At 36.9% G+C, this 8,615-nt stretch overlaps 1 pseudogene; it reads left to right on the top strand.

Moving 5' to 3' along the window:
- The first annotated feature begins 7,059 nt into the window (after positions 1-7,059).
- On the top strand, positions 7,060-7,809 carry LOC111154962 (annotated as a pseudogene).
- The last annotated feature ends 806 nt before the right edge of the window (positions 7,810-8,615 follow it).

Here is an 8,615-nt window from a genome sequence, read left to right as displayed (position 1 = left end):
AGGTTGGGGGAACCAGGTGGTGGGTATTAGAGAGGGCACGGATTGCATGGAGCACTGGGTGTGGTACAAAAACAATGAATACTGTTATGCTGAAAATAAATTTAAAAAAAAAACTAAAATACTAAATACTAAAATACTAAAAGCTATACTTAGGTAGGAAAAAAAGCCAGAGGTGAGGAATAAAGAAATAAAGCAAATGATATTTTAAATGCAAACAAGTATTAATGATAAAGGAGTATAAATAATTAAATTTATATTTAAAAACAATGTGGAATCAAAATCACATGCAATAACGTGTAACTAATGGAGGGGATGTTGGAGGGATGTTTAATAGGTTAAAATAGGTTAAAACTCTGTTGTTGTTCTTGTTGCTGTTGTTAAGGAAGAGGATAAAACTGATTAATTTTTAGACTTTGTTATAAAAACATAGTTTAGTATGTTTGAAACTGCATTAGAAATAGCCTAACACACAGCACATGCTTAATACATATTTGCTGTATCTACTACCAAAGAAATGAAACCTTTCTTATTTTTGAGTTTAGAAAAGAACACTGCAGAAAATAATGAAGGATTGAACACACCATATTCTGTCCAAGTACAAAGTGACATTAAAACTTGCTATTCACTGTAGCCAAAAGAGCTATGGACCTAACATTTAACACTGTAACCATCTGGACATGAAATTATGGTAACACGCATGGTCGTTTGTATTCAGTTTCAATTTGTTCTATTCCTCTGCCATGTCTACATCTCTGAGATGGACTATAAGAGCCTGCTATTCTCTCAAAACAAAATAGTTCTCAGAACATCATGGATCTGATTTTCTTCTTTACCAACCATATTTTAAGTAGTTTTATACAGGATGAGAATTTTTGACATTGCTGATCCATTCCCATTCAAGATGTACAGAAATATAATTGTCTCTGTACCAAACTCTGATAACATGAATTCTCCTAGTCAATTATTCTTTTCTGGAACTATACATTTAGTAGTGTTGAGATTAAAATGGGATCTAGAGAAAAAACCAGTCAGGGAGTAGGATACAGAGGCAGAAAGTGCTTTCGAGTGGATTTGATTAATTCCCTTATAAATTGGTTTTTTTTAACCTTCATACAAAAGATAAATTTGCTATGAGATATACCATCACCAACGAAGAAATGCAGGGTAATAGAAAATATTGTCTGACGGTTATTCTGAATTCTGATTACCTCTTGCGAGATTTCTCATCTACTTTATAATGCCTTTAATTTAAAGTATATTGAATAATATTTAATATGGACAGACTCGGCAAAGTTCTCATAGAAAGCATCAGCTATGTCCTGTCCTTGCCCCATCCAGCAGTTCCTTACAACCAGGGTGACCCAGTTTACCTGGGATATTCCCAGTATATGACTCTTATCTGGCATAAGCATTAATAATACATCATTGCACACTCAGAAGTATTCTCATTTAGACAATAAATTTTATGGTCACCCTCCTTATGAGCACACAGTTATGCCTCTCCCTGATCAACTGTAGAGAGAAGTAGATTAATATTACTGAATGCTTGCTTTGATTAAGTAAGGTAGTTACTGGGATAGAACTGTGTAAGTTATGTCAATTACATCTCAGCACTACCATAGGAGGTAATATTTATTACTAACTTACAGATGAGGAAAATAATGTTCACAGAGTCTGAAGTGGCCACAAAGCTATATTTCTTATGAATGGCTAAGTAAGCATCAGAATCCAGGTCAAAGTCAAACCAGAGGTTTTCCTCCTGCACACCTTCTCAATGAAAGAAAAATGAATCAGAACGTCAACATCTACCCCTGTGAAACTTGGAAAATCTGTTAGTGCTCCTTACCAGAAGGCAAAAGCACAAGGCATTCATTGGAATTCAATTTTAAGTGGCCATCTGTGGGAGATAATGTGCAAGGATTTCCACAAACAATTTCTCTGGTCCCATGCCACACCTCTTACCCAGCAGTTGAGTCTTTTGCCCCTCCTTAAATCTGACAGGCTTTGACCAATAGAAAGTAGCAAACTTGATACTGCCTACTCCAGGCCTAGGTCTTAAAAAGACTGGAAACTTCCCTTTTGCTTTCTTGCTACCTTGAGCCAACATGTAAAGAACTCCAGGCTATCCTATGGGAAAAGAAATCACACAAAGAGAAAGCCAGTGGAGGAAAACCAAAACAATACCGTTGACATGGATCAACAAGGCTCCCAACATATGAGTGAGGTCATATTGGGCTTCTCGCCTTTCCCAGCCCCAGATGAGCACAGCTGCATGAGTGAACCATTTCTGCCAAGTCCTGCCAGGATTTCCCGACCCATAAAATTGTAACCAATAAATGGGTATTGCTTTAAGACACTAAGATTTGGGGAGGATTGTGATGCAACAATAGATACCTGATAAACCATGCTCTCCCCACCTCCTAGTCTCTATTACTCAACTGCATAACAGACTCACCTTTCTGGGTCTTTTAGGAAGCCAGGAAATGATGCCCAGATAGGAAAGGCTGGCCTAGAACCAAAATGGACCAGTCGGCTTATTTCCTGTCAACATTTCCCCAGCCAGATTTGTTCCACTTCTATTTTCCTTTACCTCCCATAAAATTCTAAGAATATTTCCTTTTCTGGTTTATTTTGCTATGCCTCTACTTCATAATTCTAAGGTCATTATCATATCCAGTTTGGTTCTTCCCTCAAGGGCACTAAAACTACAATTTTCTTTTTTTTTTTTTTAAGATTTCATTTATCTATTTGACAAGAGAGATCATAGGTAGGCAGAGAGGCAGGCAGAGAGAGAGAGAGAAGGAAGCAGGCTCCCTACCGAGCAGAGAGCCCAATGTGGGGCTCGATCCCAGGACGCTGGGACCATGACCTGAGCCTAAGGCAGAGGCTTTAACCCACTGAACCACCCAGGCACCCCTAAAACTACAATTTTCATATGGCTATTTTTTAGCCTAAGGAAGATCTGTAAATGCGTATCTGTGTGTGTGTGTGTGTGTGTGTGTGTGTGTGTGCATGTACAGTTTTCATTTATATTCACTCATTCTCAACTAAGTCAAAATTACATTTAATTCTTGTATAGTTGATTCATACAACATAAATATCTAATCTCTTTATATGTCTCCCAGTGCCAACTAATAATGTGCCAATTTCCAATAAGAAGCCCCCTTTATTTCTCTATAAAAATTCTTTAATCCAATTTGATTCATTCAGCAGTCACAATATGAATATGCTACATTGACCTGAAGAGCTTATTCAGTGTTTTTAAGAGATCTCAACTGTTACCAATGGCAACCAGAGAATCAGCTTGACATCTCAGACTATAAAAACCTTACAGTCCATCTATATGATGAGCCCAGCAGAGAACTGGGAGGTTTATGACGTTTTAATCATTGGTAATTTTGGTTGTTGCTGATGAGAAGACTTTTTAATGTGAGGAACTTGGAAAGGGTTCCAAGGAGAGTTGCCAAGGTAATTAAAACCGCCTTGTAAATTGGTTTGAAGAATATGCCAGGCTATCAAAACGACCATCAGCATATCTGACCCTCCCCTCCCTGGCCACTCCATCTATTCATCAGATGTTCTCAGCCTTAATTGAAATTGACAATACAATGATGACAAAAATGTTCCATGGCTCATGCAGCACATACTACTTCATAATCCCATAGAGAATGTGACAATAAATAATGAGATAAATCATTTATACCCTGCCGACTTCTGAAAGTTTTAGGTAGCTTATATTAAAAATGCAGTGAGAATAATGCACAAAATTAATATAAGGCAATAGCCAGGCTTGGATATTTTAAAATACATAAGAGAGGAGATAAAGGAATAGAAATTAAACCCCCCAAAAATGCTAAATAAAGAAACATGGGCTATATGGCTATAAGTATAGCCTTATCTATATGCATGGAGGAGAAGTGGTGGAAGGAGAAAGGAAAAATACACTCATAGTGAAGTGTCATGGGGAGATGGGAGGAAGAGAAACTGGAGGCAGAGTACCAAAACACACTGGGGCCCAGTCTCCATAAAGTGCACTGTTCTAAAATTTTCAAGTGTCTCATTTAATCTTCACAGGAATTTATTTAAAAAAAAAAAAAAAAAGTCAATTCCCAGAGCCCTAGTGACTTACGCAAAGTCTCACAACCAGAAAGCATCCAACCTATATGCCCAACCTAAAGTCATATGACTCCAAAGCCAATACTCCTTCTTCTCAAACATTCTCAATCAGCAAGGAATTCATTCAAGGGCACTAAGCAATAGGATAAGTAGTTTTATGCAAAGCAATTCTTTCACCCATGCCAAGGTGCTTTTTATGGGTCTATTTTCAGAGGGACAAGTATGTTCCAGTGGTAAGACATTTGTATACAGTGATTAGGGGAATAGGATACAGAGTAGGCAAAGAAAATTTGAATCCCTGTAGCATCACTTCCTAGCTGTGTGACCTTTAGCAATTTACTACACCTCTTTGAACTCTTCTGTCAGAGAAGTGGGAACCATTATGCTAGTTGACTGAATGGTGAAAGGATGACATGAGACAACATGATGCAAATTGCCTGGCATAGAGTTCTGAACACAGTAGAACATAATAAATGTAGACTATTGATCTATTTTATTTTCACTCCAGTATCTATGATTATTAAGTTAAGATGACCAGTGACTTTACTGAAGTATATATAGGTAAAATGACACGCTCTCTGGGACTTGTTTCAAAATACTTTAGCTTAAATAGGGGAATGAGGGGAGTATTATGTGAGAATAGAGAAAACAAAACCAACAAATTTCAATGAAACTAGTACACTGAGCTCATTATACTATACTATTTTTGTGTATATTTATATCTTTCCACAATAAAAAATTTTGAAAAATGTTTGTAGTTAGTCCCCAAAGGGCACATATGTTGGTTGAAAACTGCCAGCACTAAAGACTAAGAAAAAGATAAGACTGAATTCAATGGAAGCCTGGTCTCTTCTCAGAAAGCCTCATGGATCTTTTCCAGGCCTGAAATGAGTACATTCTTAAATCTAAGCTGCGCAGCATGATATTGGAAAGGATGACAGAAGTCTGAAGCCATAAGTTACCAAACTCCAGAGCTAAAGCTAATTATTTTCCCAACACCATCATCTTGGTTTACCTTCTCCCTATTTGCATCCACTGGCATCATCCAGCATTTTCATCCTTTCTGCTCCTTCTATGGACCCCTGCCCCACCCCACAACAGACACAGCTTCCCTGTCCCTATAAACATTCTTCTACCTGCCCAGGATTATAGCCAAACTTTCTAAAGCTGGTCTTCCCCAAAACTCCTGCAAAATGATCTTTTCTCAATGGCTTTGAATATTTGCAATACATTTCTTGAATTAAACAAAACAGCGTTTTTTAAAGGCATATATGCTTTTAAAAAGGAAAACACATTGTTATCCATTTGTATAAATTAACTGATCATAAATTAAGCAGCATGAAAAGTCCAGAGTATAGAGATTGGGGAAAGGAGAACATGTTCTGAAAGAGAAGCGTATACTGAGAGGCAAATTTCACAGTTTAGTTCTATGCTTCCCAAAAAACTGTCTTATGTCTATATCCTTCACTCCTGTGCCTTACCAAGACTTACCTGTGCATTGTCACATAGTAGTCCACTTTCTGTTTTTTAAGCTAAATAATAATGGCCAGCTTATACTTGGTAGGGTAAAAATGGCTAACAGTATACATGCCAAGAGGGGAACTCCCTAGGGAAACATTGGGTCCATGGATTAAAAACATAGACCTTAGAATCATAGTACCTAAGAAATGATAGAAAACAATTGGTCCTCTATATCATTCATCAGTAGCATAAGAAGCTAGACTTTTATTTATGCTATTAAAAATTATCTGTGCATTTGTTTTCTGAAATTAGGTTGGACTATGAAAGTGCAGCCCTTCACCAACTAATGTTACCTCTTCATTTCACCATGTCAAAGTGCCATTATAGAGCCATGTGGCAACCCATCTTAACAAAGTAGAATTTAATTATCCAGTTCCCTTCAGCATTTTCTCACAAGCCTGAGTAGTGACAAAACTAGTATTTCTAGAATCTCTGTAATGAGTTGCAGCCAACAGAACAATATCATTATTTCAGATTCATCCAAATTCTGCAATTTATTCAATTGCTGTCTCTGGCTTTTTGCATAAATAGATTGAAGATATTTGTCTCCAGTTAAATTCTTTTATGAAACTTGAAATTGTTTTTAATATTAGTGATTTCTTTCTTTGGGAAATCAGCAGCCAAATAACAAAGAAAAAATTTAGTTAGACATCATCCTAGAGATTTCAGCCATCAGAAAAAAAGGGGGGGGGTTATTTATTTATTACCAACCTCCCCATTCTCTACCCATTTTTCTTTTTTTTTTTAATTTAAATTCAATTAGCCAACACATAGTACATCATTAGTTTCAGATGTAGTAATCAACAATTCATCAGTTGTATATAACACCCAGTGCTCATCACATCTCCATCCCTTTTTTAGAAAGAGTCCATAAAATGTCACGTCAAAGCATTGTATTAAGAAACAGGGGAGCTTGGACTTAGAGCACACATGGCCAGAGACACTGCCAACCAGGGACTTGGAGCAAATCAGACACAGTGAAAAACAGTTTTTCAAGTCTGCAATAAGAAATGGTATCCAACAAACCAAAAAGCAGGTACTTAACTCTAGAGAACAAACTGATGGTTAAAGAGTACATTTATCTTGATGAGCACTGCATAATATATGGAATTGTTGAATCACTATATTGTACACCTGAAAAAATATAACACTGTGTATTAACTATACTGGAATTAGAATAGTTTTTAAAAATGTCATCCAATTGGGACACCTGGTTGGCTCATGGGTTAAGCATCTGCCTTCCACTCAGATCATGATCTCAGAGTCCTTGGGTCAAGTCCCACATCAGGCTCCTTGCTCAGCAGGGAGCCTGCTTTTCCCTCTGACTGCTGCTCCCCCTGCTTGTGCTTGTGCTCTCTCATGCTCTCACTCTCTCTCCTGACAAATAAGTAAATAAAATCTTTTAAAAATAAAAAAAATTAAATATCATCCAATTAAACTACATTACAAAAAATTTGAGAGAAATAATGGAAAGAGTAAAAGTGGAAGAGGCAAACTCTGAAGAATCTTGGTGGAAAAAATACTGGACAGACGGCTAGTGAATGGCAAGGTGCAGTATTTCCTGAAGTGGAAGGGACTTACTGACAGTGCCGACAATACTTGTGAGCCTGAAGAAAATTTAAATTGTCCAGAGTTAATTGAAGCATTTATTTTTTCTCTTCTTCCCCAGTTTTTTTTTTTTTAATTTTTCCAGTGTTCCAAGATTCATTGTTAATGCACCACACCCAGTGCTCCATGCAATACGTGCCCTTCTTAATACCCACCACCAGGTCCTCCCAACCCTCCACCCCTCTACCTTTAAAAGCCCTCAGTTTGTTTCTCTGAGTCCACAGTCTCTCATGGAAGCATTTATTAATTCTCAAAATGCTGATACAAAAAGAAAACTTTTATCTGAGTAAACGTAATAACAGCAAATCAAAGAAAAGAGATGCTGCTGAAAAACCAAAGGGATTTGCCAGAAGTCTTGATCCTGAACAATTAGTGCCACAGTCAGCACTGGTGAATTAATGTTTGTCATGACATGGAAAGAAAGATTCAGATGAGGAAGAGTTGGTGCTGGCAAAAGAGGCAAATATAAAGTGTACTCAAGTTGTAATTGCTTTTAATGAAGACAGACTAACGGCACTCTTATGTGGAATACAAAGCTCAATAATTGTGTCCATGGCGAGATAGATATATATATATATATATATATATATACAGATATAGATATATATATATATATATATATATACAGATATATATATATATAGCATTATATATATAATCTGGGTCTTGGCTTTTTATATTTATTAGTGTGAAGATATAACATTCTAATGAAAATCAAGTTTGATATGTTTGCTTTGAAGCATTAATCGGGGAGTCATAGGCAGGCTTTTTTGCATCTATAGCACTGACTACTTTGTGGGTTTGGAGGGGTTTTCTGTAACCTGCTTTTTTTTCAAGTCTTTATTAAATTCCAGTTAGTTAATAGACATTGTAATATTAGTTTCAGGTGTAGAATATATTCATTCATCACTTACAACACCCAGTGCTCATCACAAGTGCCCCCTTTAATGTATCCATAATGAAATCCCCTATTGCACCCCCACCCACCCACTTCCCCTCTGGTAACCCTCAGTTTGTTCTCTGTAGTTAAGAAACTGTTTCTTGGTTGGCTCCTTTCTCTCTTTTTTCTTGTTCCCTTTGCTCTTTTGTTTCTTAAATTCCACATTTGAGTGAAATCCCATGGTATTTGTCTTTGACTGACTGACTGACTTTGCTTAGCATAATACCCTCTAGTTCCATCCACATTGCTGCAAATGGCAAGACTCCATTCTTCTTGATAGCTGTGTAATATTCCATTATACATATGCAGGACTTCTTTATCCATTCATCAGTCAATGGACATTGGGCTCTTTCCATGATTTGGCTATTGTTGATATTGCTGCTATGAACATTAAAATCTGCATCTCTGTATCCTTTGGGTAAATACCTAG

This window comes from Enhydra lutris, unplaced genomic scaffold, assembly GCF_002288905.1.
Source record: "Enhydra lutris kenyoni isolate GAN:26980312 unplaced genomic scaffold, ASM228890v2 scaffoldscaffold39, whole genome shotgun sequence".
In the NCBI taxonomy this organism is placed as follows: Eukaryota; Metazoa; Chordata; class Mammalia; order Carnivora; family Mustelidae; genus Enhydra; species Enhydra lutris.
Note: the sequence above shows the minus strand (reverse complement) of the source record. Positions and strands in the feature narration are given on the sequence as shown.